Source organism: Chrysochloris asiatica, unplaced genomic scaffold, assembly GCF_000296735.1.
Source record: "Chrysochloris asiatica unplaced genomic scaffold, ChrAsi1.0 scaffold00081, whole genome shotgun sequence".
Taxonomy (NCBI): domain Eukaryota; kingdom Metazoa; phylum Chordata; class Mammalia; order Afrosoricida; family Chrysochloridae; genus Chrysochloris; species Chrysochloris asiatica.
The window spans coordinates 10,995,800-11,007,523 of record NW_006408599.1 but is presented as its reverse complement, the minus strand read 5'-3'; positions in this window follow the sequence as shown (position 1 = coordinate 11,007,523).

The window sequence follows — 11,724 nt, the reverse complement described above, 5'->3', positions numbered from 1 at the left end:
ATATATTACAATTTGTTTATAGAGAAAGTGAAAGGCTAATGTTGATGCGTAGCATCCTCACCTGTAAAATGGGAAGACTTATTCTTGGGGTCTGCATGGTAATATAAGGATGCTCTAAGATAATGGATGTGAAAACAAAGAAAAACAACTGTAGCCTTCTCTACTGGAAACGTTTTTAGTCTCAGGGCCAAAAAAACTGCACAGTCTGGGAATGCCCAGGAAGGGAATGAGATTATCTGTCTAGAGTGCCCTACTTCTAGATAATTATTGGTGAATTAAATATTGGTCTCTGCTCAAATGTTACCATTTCAGAGAGAAATTCTACTATGTTATATAAAATAGCCACTCTCACTATCACTCTATCACTTTCTGTCTGCTTACCTTAATTCTTTCTTACTTTGGAGCACTTACATGGTATTGTATGATATATTTGCATGTTCATTGGTTAAGTATCCATTTCCTGATAATAGAGTGCCAGCTTCATGAAAACAGAGGTTTGTCCTTTGTTCCCCTTTTTTATTTCCAGCTCCTATAACAGCAGCTTTCACTTGGTAAGCACTAAAAAGAAATAATTATTAAATGAAAGAATAAGTAAAAGGACACGCGAGATCATTTTTACATCAAAAATCATGGTCACATAAAAACTCCATAGCTGTTGGCAGAATGAGTGAGTGCACACTTATATGTGACAAGAATCCGGGAAATACAACTCTGCCAAGTGAGTGTCTCTCTCACTTAGCAGCCATACAGATTACGTCAGGAATATCCAGACACTTTCTCTTTCCAGCATGACGTAATGAAGAACTAGGAGACCTGCAGAACATGCTGCTCACAGACGAGACAGATGATCTCATTCCCTTTCTGGGCATTCCCAGGCTGTGCAGTTAAAATAATAATAATAATACAATCAACAATGTTTGGTTCACAGGTGGTTGTTTCAATCCTGAGACGTTTGCTGGCAAAAAAAAAAAAAAAAAAAAACTGGAACTCATCTCTAACTCCCAGGAGTCTGGGGAAAGGAAAGTCATGTCGGATGTTGTCTGGCCTAATTCTTCAGCCAAATGGAATGGATTTAGTCTAAGAAAATAGAACACAAAGGGAAAGAAATTCATTTTAACAGCAGTCACAGGGGACAAGCTGTGAGCAACTAACCAAAGGTGATGGGAGAATCTAAGAAAACTAACTGGGCGAAGAGTTTCATTGCCACCAGACGGCTGAGTTTGTTATTTCAAAGGTTCAAGTTATAAAGAAAGAAGACACTCTATTTCTCTGGCATGGCATGATTTCAATGAATAAAATTCCTTTGGTTTTGATGTCTATACATATATTTAAATGATAATATTCTGATTTATACATGTTGCATTGTTCTGCAATTTACAATGCATTTTAAACCCATGGCTCTTCCTAGAAGTCCTGAAAGTGTGGATTGTAGAATTATCCACATTTCTAGTTGAGAATTTTGAGGTTCAGAAGATAGCAGTATATTGACTAAGATCACACAACTAGGGAGCAACAGAGCAGGTAATAGGACACAGATCTGGTTGTCTGATTATCTTTAAGTCTAAATCTCTCTTCAATCAAACCTCAGTCCAAGAATTAATGTAACGTCTATATGTTAACCAAAATTTGTATTCCTCTAATCTTTCTTACCACCTTTTCTTCCTTCCAACCTACCAACCAACCAACCATTTGCCCAGGGTTAATTTCAATTCATGGTGACACTACATGTGTCAGAGTTGAACTGAGCTCCATAGAATTTTTTTTAAATACCTGTGATTATTTGGAAATAGATTGTCAGGTTTTTTTTTAACAGGGTGGATGAGCTCAACTCACCAAACTTTAAGTTAGTAACTGGGTGCTTAGGTTGGCCAGTAGATATCCTATTTCAGACAAGTCAGTACACAAACTGAATTCCAGAATGTCTCACAAAAAAAAATTAACACATCCAAATGGGACTCTTTTTTTATCCACTTCATATATTGTTGTCATTGTTGTTAAATGTGTTGAGTCAATTTCTATTCATAGACACCCTGTTCAGGGTTTCCAAGGAGCACCTGGTAGGTTTGAACTGTTGACCTTGTGGTTCACAGTCCAGTGCTTATCCTAGAGTGCCATACCAGGAGCCTACAACATACATAAATTGGTGTATTCCAAACAAAACACGTTCAAACATGTCACTGCAATCAGTGGATGGCTACACACAAGTTCTCTCAGCAATACTCTTCTTAGTCTCATGCGGATGCCTTCCAAAAAACATCCAGTCAAAACAATGGCTTCTGAGGGTATCTGCTGTGGTGGTGGTTGTTAGGTAGCATTGAGTTGGTTCTGATTCACAAAGCCAAACATTGAGCAGTCCTCCATCCTCACAATTGTTCTGTCTGAGCCCATTGTTGCAGCCGCTGTGTCAATCCATCTTGTTGGGGGTCTTCCTCTTTCTCACTGACCATCTACTTTTCCAAGTATGATATCCTTCTCCAGGAACTGGTCCTTCCTAACAAAAAGTGCAAAGTATAAGAAACAAAATTTCACCATCTCCATTTGTAGGAGCATTCAGCAATACTTCTTTCATGGCAGATTTGTTTGCTCTTCTGGCAGTCCTTGGTTCTTTCAATATTCCTTGCCAACACCAATATTCAAATGCATTGATTCTTCTATGGTCTTACTTATTCAATGCCCAACTTTCACATGCATGTGAGGTGACTGAAAACACCCTGGGTTGGGTCAGATGCACCTTAGTCCTCAAAGTAACATCTTTGTTCTTTCACACTTTAAAGAGTTCTTTTGCAGCAGATTTGCCTAAGGCCATATGCCATTTAACTTATTTTGTTTAACAAATTGTTATTGAAACTTTTTATTGTGAATTGAGTGAAGGTTTGCAGAGTAGATCATTAGTTTTACATCCAACAAATCACACAATTTGTTTCATATGAATTCAATCCTCTCCATGTAACAACAGCTATCCCACTTACTCTCTGGTTCTTATTTCATTCCACCCACTTTCTCTACCTCTCTGAACCTTGTCCCCTTTAGATCCTGAATGTTTGACCATTCCATGGTGAGCATACCTCATTAGTGTTGTTGTCCCCCTTATATACCTAACCACAGCTTGGTTGGAAATTGGTCCATGAGGGTAACTTCTATTTCAGACCTGAAGGGTGGCCAAGGGCCATTGTCTTGGATTCTTCCAGTCTCTTTCTGATCAATAAGGCCAGTCCTTTTTTTAAAAAAAATAATTTTGAGTATTGTTCCACATTATCCATTACTCTTTCTGGGACCTTCCAGTGTGATCCCTTTAAGAGCAGCTGGTATTGGTAGCTAGGCACCTTCTATTTCTTCTGATCTCAGAGTCATGGAGACTGATGTTCAATTAATTCGTTGGATTGACTGGTTCCAAGAATCTTCAGTTTTCATCACTCTTCTTTCTTCCACCAATAGTTGCATTTTCAATAGGCTTCATGAGATTTTAATATTCCTGTCACTATTCATCAAAATAAGATATAGAACACTGTCTTTGTGGACTATTATGCCAATTTATCATGGTGTTCCCTGAGACTATGGTCTTGAGCCCTTAGACTCTGCAACTTATTGCATCAAGATGTTTAGTATTGTCTAAGAAATTTCATCATTTTGTTCCTTGTGTGCTCTACCACACATAGATGTGTTTGCAACAAAGATAACTACCCATGTACAACTATTATCTTTCAAATCAAATGGGGACTTTTGATATTCTTGAAACTTGTCCCCTCCTGTATTATCATTTTATGTCTTCTGTCTTTAAAAAAGTTTATTGAAACTTTTACTGTGAATTGAGTGAAGGTTTGCAGAGCAGATCATTAGTTTTACATCGAACAAATCACACAATTCATTTCATCTGAATGATTGCAATCCCCTCCATGTAACAACAGCTGTTCCATTTCTTCCCTGTGATTCTTATTTTCATTCCCCAAGACTTCTCAATGCATTTATGAAATCCAATATTATTCACATGATCATAACATTCTGTTAGATATGTTGTTGTTGTTGTTAAATGCCATTGAGTCAGTTCCAACTCAAAGTGATCCTGTATGGGATTTCCGAGGAACAGCTGCTGGATTTGAACCAGTGACCTTGAGGTGTGTAGTTCAGTGCTTATCCTACAGGGCCACACCAGGACTCCTCTGTTGGATATAAATCTTGACTCAACTTACTTTGTGGCTTTTTTTTTTTTTTTACAATTTCATATTCTATTTTATGAGCCACAGTGTATAGAGAAAAGTTTCTTGAATCTCGTAGTGGTTACGAATCGGGCTGCTAACCTCAGGGTTATCAGTTCGAAACTACCAGCTGTTCAGTGGGAGAAAGATGAGGCTTTCTGCTCCCGTAAAGATTTACAGCCTCGGAAACCCTGTACAGGGTCGCTATGAGTCGGAACCGACTCCACGGCACATAACAACAACACCAACAACAATATCCATAGAGAAGAAAGCAGAGCTTAGATACTAGGAGAAAGCAGTATTGGTGATTTTGTTTGAGTCATTGGACTCAGCTGTTCCCTGAACAGTTCACTGGTAAGTTTTTTGAGTCAATAAACTTATGAAAAAGTTTTTTGAAACTATTAAAGTCAAGTGGATTTGATTTTCCTATCACTTGGATGAATTCCTGGATTTCCAGGAACTCACAGTCAGATGGGGAAAGTACATGTGAATGGGAAAATGCTGTGAAAAAAGATTGTTGCTATTATGCAGGTAAGCAATAGAGAGTTTTCAACAGCCTGAGAGATGGAAAATGATCGTGGAAAGTTTCTCTGCAGGAGTCAATACCTGGTCTGCATCTGGAAGCATACATTGCAGTTGACAAGGTGTATAGAGAGAGAGCAGAGAATGATAAAGAAACATCCAAGGGAGAAAACATGACTCAAGGTATGATGTGAAATAACATAATAGATTCAAGGAACCCGAAGCCATCTAGCATAATTTGAATGCATCAGGGGAGGGGCAGAATCAATAGAAGAAGAACTAGAGAGAGAGGCAGGGACTAGGGTGTGGAGTGTATAATAGTTATTTTAACAAGATAACTATTGTCCTTGAAATTGTGAGGTGATGTTGAGAAATTAACATCCCCACTTACAAATGTGTGTCTAATTCCTGTCTAGGAGTCCTGGTGTGGCACTGTAGGATAAGCACTGGACTGCTAACAGCAAGGTCGATGCTCCTTGAAAACCCTACTTAGGGTCACTATGAGTCATAATTGACATGACAGCATTTAGAAAGAATCTCTGCATAGTCTACCCTAAAAGATTAGGATGTAGGTCACTTGGTAAAAGGACTGTGAGTAATTTGAACCAGGTAGAAATTAAATAACTATACAAAGAAAATAATATTGGAATTTATTAGTCTTCTGTGTATCAGACGCTGGACCAAGGAAGACTCAGAACAGATAGGAGACGCTGAAGAGAATTCAAGGTAGATTTGATGAATCTCATGGGCATTCTGTGTCTGAGAGAGAAGATTGCACTTTCAGAGCACCTTTGGGAGTTGTGAATTATCCCTGAAAGGTGAGAAGAAAAAAATGCCCAGAGCAGGGCCTGTCCCCGGTCCCTCTATGCTTCCCCTTCACATCATGGAAACATGATTTCAGAGTGCCTTTCCTGATGCTTAAGTCTTGAACTTTGTTATCAGAACCTATCCTCCAAATTCCCACTCCTGTCTCACTTCCTTTGTCTATGATAAGTCTGCTCCCATCCACCAACTCCAGATCATTATAGAGTTGAAGAAAGCCAAGGAAATGCCACTTTAGGTGCTTACATAGGCAATGCCAGATCCATGTTGGGACTTGACTGGGTTCCAGGGGCTTTTGCGGGCTATAAAGCAGGGTTGTAATTGACAATGCACCAGAGCAAGGGTTTGTTCTATTGCAGTGACCTGTCCATGAGACCGGGAACTCTCAAGCCACATTTTTGGCATTGACATTTCCTGGACCTCTTTCTATGCCCACTAAGTGTTGGGCTTGCTCTAGCTGATTCCTCCTGCCACTTAGTGAGCTGGGAGGACGAGGCACAGTTCTGAATGCTGCAGTATGGGCCTGCCCAAATAAAAACCACGAAGGATTGTCGCCAGAAATTAACTGATCTGCCTCTTTAGTTATGAGTGTGATTTGGTTACATTTAAAGTTTTAAAGGTCTTCTCACACTGAGTATTTCTCAATCATGGGTACAAAGTGTGCTAAAGTAATATGTTGTTGTTAAGTGTCACTGAGTTGGTTCCAACTCAGTGACCCTGTATCGGGTTTCCGAGGAGCAGCTAGTAGGTTTGAATTGCTGAACTTGTGATTCATAGCCCATTGCTGATCCTACAATGCCACATCAGGAGTCAAAAATAATAGGAGATGTATTGATTAATGAATAGATGAATTCATTAATTTAGGCAACATTTACTGATAACCTAGTCTGTGTTAAATATTGTGCCAAAACCTGAATAAAATCACTAAGACACTGTTCCTGGTCTCTGGAAGCTCTTGGTTCATCAATGGTACTAAACAGTGGTGTTGCTACATGACCAGGGGCCAGAGGACTGCAATCCCATCCCAGCTCTGCCACAGTGCTGAGGGAAAGACCTGTTTGTCCATAGCAATCCTCTATGGACAAGCAGGGACCATCATCCAATCGAGGTCCATGAGTTTCGCAGATTTCTGAATCATCTCTCAATTGCCTTATTTTCAATAGCATAAGTATTATGTGGGGAAAACACTTTAAGATCGGTGTGAATTTTGTACATTTACAGAATTCACTAGTCTCAGTGGTAAAATGGAAAGCAGTAATATTTATTATATTTTGTAATTATTCCTGAGGGATTGTACTATGAAATTTAAGTATATATGTCTATGAGATAATTTTGAAAACAACAACAGTATTCCCCTGATAGACAGAGAGGGACTGCAGTTTGTGACTGCAGTATACATGGATTTAAAAGAACTATACCTCAAATAATAAGGAGCTCTGGTAGCATAGTGGATTACAAGCTGAGTTACTAACCAGAAGGTCAGCAGTTCTAATCTACTAGCCACTCAGTGGGAGAAATATGAAGCTTTCTGCTCCTGTAAAGATGTACAGCCTCGGAAACCCTGTACAGGGTCTCAATGAGTCAGAACCAACTCCATAGCACACCACCAGGATACCTCAAACAATAGAAGCCGTGGTGATGCAGTGGTTAATATGTTCAGTTACTAACCGGAAGATTGGTAGTTTGAAGCCACCATCCAATATGCAGAAGAATGTGATAGCAGTCTGCTTCCATAAATATGGTTGCTGTTATGTGCTGTTGGGTCAGTTCTTACTCATAGACACTCTGTATAGGGTTTCCAAGGAACAACTGGTAGGTTTGAATTGCAAATCTTGTAGTTATCATTTTAGTGTTTATCCTATAGTACCACACCAGATTATAACCTTAGAAAACAAATGGGGCAGTTCTATACTGTTTAATAGGGTTGCTATGAGTCACTATATCCTCAAAAGCATTTCTGGGTTATACCTCAAACAAATTAGATAAATGAAAAAATGATGAACTCTAGAAAGCTGTGTGATTAGCTATGATGGAGACATTGATGTTAGCAGTTTGAATAAAATTTCATGAACCTAATTTATACCGATTAATTGTTGCTGTTAAATGCCATCAAGTCAGTTCCAACCCAGAGCAACCCTGTAAATGAACAGCTGGGGAGCTTGAACCGCTGACCTAGCAGTTCAAACCAATTTTTCAGTCCAGCGCATTAACCCACAGAGCCACACCGGGACCCCATACCAATAAACAGCATCATGATAAACGAAGAAAAGATTGAATGGGTCAAAGATTCATTTTACCTGGATCCACAGTCAACACTCATGGAAACAGCATTCAAGAAATTAGGTGTTGACGAGTTAGTTCTGATTCATACCAACCCTGTGTACAGCAGAAAGAAACACTGGCTAGCCCTGTGCCATCATCACAATTGTTGTTATGTTTGATCTCATTGTTGTTGTCACTGTGCCAATCCATCTCATGGTGGCTTTTCCTCTTTTTCACTGATCTCTTTGTTTTTTTCCAAGCATGTAGTTCTTCCCCAGGGACAGGTTCTTCCTGACAACATGTTCAAAATATTAGAGATGAAGTTTTGCCATCTTTGCTTTCCAGGAGCAGCTGGGATGTATTTTTTCCTAAATAGATTTGTTCATTCTTCTGGCAGTCCTCTTGGTGTTTTCAATCTTGTATTCCAACACCAAAATTCAAACGCATCGATTCTTCTCTGGTCTTCTTTATTCATTGTCCAGCTTTTCCAGGCATATTAGAAATGTTTTGGGCCAGGTGCATTTTTAGTTCACAGACTGGCATCTTTGCACTTTTAAGAGATCTTTCTGGCAGCAGACTTGCAATACATCATTTGAATTCTTGACTGATGCTTCCATGAGTGTTGGTTGTGGATTCAGGTAAAATGAAATCTTTGACAGCTTCGGTCTTTTTCTCTGTTTATCATGATGCTATTTATTAGTATAAGTTATTGATATTACTAAATGCCATCGAGTTAGTTCCATCTCATAGTGACCCTATATACAGTTTTCAAGGCTTTAAATCTTCACGGGAGCAGAAAGTCTAATCTTTCTCACAAGGAGAGTTGGTGGGCTTGAGCTGTGGACCATTTGGTTTGCAGTCTAGTGTTTATCATTTGGGGGTCAGATCATACAAATAAGGTATATGGAACCCTAATGAGGAGATTGGTCAGTTTTGCCATTTCACTAGGCTTAAAATGGGCCATCCCCATTAAGGCAAGAATGGGGAACCTCACTACCATCAAGAAAGGAAAGCAAGCAGAGGAGCACATGCTTGGACCAGGTTCCAGGCACTTAGAACATCCTAGACTCAGGAGATATAAATAAAGTTCATGAAAACCGAGAGTAAGAAGAAAAAGAAGTAATTAAATATTCACTGTTAAAGCTTTAAATTTACATGGTAATTTAACAGCTAAGTTATACATTGTAAGTAGAGTTTTTACTATTTCATCCACATCTCTAATGTTTAAATACTCATGCTGGCCAAATAATCTGTCTTTTAAAATTTTTGTTGGAAAGATGAGGGACAGCCTTGTATTAGATGTCTCCGTGTGCTTGGGGACACATGGTAGATGACTGATAAACTTGTTTGATTTTTACATCGTACTTCCATCTCTAAATTTCAGTCTCCCCTTCTGTGAAGTGAGAGCAAAGAAGTAAGTGCTCAGGTTTTTCCTCTCATATGGAATCATGGTATTATTTAAGGCAGGAGGCTATGGGAAGCCATACATCTACACATTGGCTTTTTTTTTTTTTTTTTTTGAGTTTTCCCCATTTTCTTTCCAGTTGGTTAAATTAGACAGCCTCATTAAACAAATGCACCTCCAGAGCTTAACTAACCAGCCTCCACCATGTAGTCAAGTTTCCAAATGGAAAAAGTGAAGACAATCCCCACGCGCGCCCCCCCCACCCCCATTATATGGAATCTTGGTGTGGTGGTATAAGATAAACATCAATTGCTTACTACAAGGTTTAGTGGTTCAAACCCACCAGTTGCTCTTTGGAAACCCTCTACAGGGTCGCTGTGGCTCAGTACTGACTTGACAGCACTAAAAAACAACAGTGACAACATCTGTTACATAAATTTAGGATAGCGTAGTGGTTACAAATCGGGCTGCGAACCTTAAGGTCAGCGGTTCGAAACTACCAGCCGCTCCGCGGGAGAAAGATGAGGCTTTCTACTCCCGTAAAGATTTACACCCTCGGAAACCCTGTACACGGTCGCTATGGGTCGGACCCGACTCGATGGCACTTAACAACAACAACAACAACAACAGAAGAAAGGAAGTGATTGTTGACTTTCTGATAAGGTTCCCTCCTTTCTTGGTGCCTCTTTCTTGCCCAAATCTCAGATGGACAAGAGTAGTAAGTGTTGTGTGCAGTGGTAAATGTCATTTAAGGGAGGGAATGTGAGAAATGATTATAATTTCAAAGTAAATAAACATTTTGCAAACTGACGTTTCCCTAGGTACAGTATATCTGACACATGAGCTGTCCTCTTGGGATGGAGCATGTCATGTGGCCCGTAAAACTCCTGAGCTGTTTCCGGTTAAATGGTCTCTGTCACTTCTATATTTATTTACTTTATCCTATGAACCTAGTAATGCCGTTTAGCTTTATAGGTGGGCTCTGGTTAGTCGCTGCAGCCGATATATTATGTGAGTAGCCACATCTGTACACAGGAGCCCAGAGGAGGAAAATGTTTTCCTTTTCTTTAATTAAAGTAAAAGCTTCATCCTTGAATTTTGGACACACTGAATTAATATTTAGTCCTTGGTTATTATTTCTCCATAAAGCAGAAAAAATCATGTTTAATAGCTTTATTTAAAGGTTTTTGCTTGTTCCAACCTTGTTGCTATAGAGTCTAGTTCAATCTGTGTGTATTTAAGAATGAAGGGGAAGCAGGCTTGGAGCAAACTTGTGTTCTGCTCTTTACACAAAACACCCTCTTTGCAAACCCTGAATGCCTTTTAAAAGTTGCTTTGATTAGCTTCCATACCACTCTCCCCACACAGAGTGAGATACTAGTTTGTGGCTCAGGATGGGAGAAAGCGAGGAGCCAGCACTCTCACGGGACAGGTTGGCCACTCAAGACTTTCAAACCCAAGAGGCTTTACATAAATCGAAGATGCCCTGGAAGGGGACCAGCAGCCTTTTGAGCTCTTTACCCATCACTAATTCCGGCTCCAGCTGGACTCCGGCTCTGGTGATGAAAAGGCCTGAAAGCAGTGGCCATCAGAGAACATTTTTGACGGGATCTATTCAGACTGCATTTGCTCACCCTGCATTATGGAGTTTCCATGGCAACAGGTGCATATTTCCATGTGTTACATGCAGAGAGGCTGTATTTCTTTCTCCCTTGTTAGGGAAATCTGATCATGTGCCACTTACTTCCTGGTTGTCAGAATGGGCTCTACCATGAGTCAATGTCCCCTGTATCCATGTGGCATGTACTAAGAGAAATACTCAGGCCATCATCCACGATCCTGAAACCACGAACCCCACTGTAGACATCTGAGAATAGATTTTGCTCCTAAGACTTGGCATGGTTATGGCAGATCAGAAATTGAGGCCTGGGCCCCTTTCCTGCTCTCACTTGGCTCCTCGCCTTGGCTAGGTTTTGTGGGCCATGGAATGAAAAGATCATCTGGACACTGGCCATTGTGATACTGTTCCAAAGAGCATGGCCTGGGAGACAGCTGGTACCAGAGAGAATGCCATGCCTGAGCCAAGAATAATTATCCTCTGTGATGTCTGTCTAAAGGTAATTTGACAAATCTGACAATTGGAAACAGTTAATAGAATCAGAGAGTGAGATACAACTTGAATCTAATTTAAAATCATCATTGTAGGAGAAAACATCCGATCATTTTCTTTCCTTGTTCCCACCTACTTCAGTCCATAAAGCAGGACCTTTTCCATATGAGAAAATTTAAGGAGACCAAAACAGGTTCTTTTTTGTACCTTCTTCACTTACTCAAGGAGTGCCAGTGGTGCACTGGTTAAAGCACAGCTGCTAACTGAAATGCAGGAGGCTTGAACTCACCATGTGCACCTTGGGAGAAAGATGTGGCAGTCTGCTTTCTTAAAGATTTGCACTATGAGTTGGAATCAACTTGATGGCAGTGGATTTGGTTTGGTTTAGTCATTTACTAATTACTGTGATG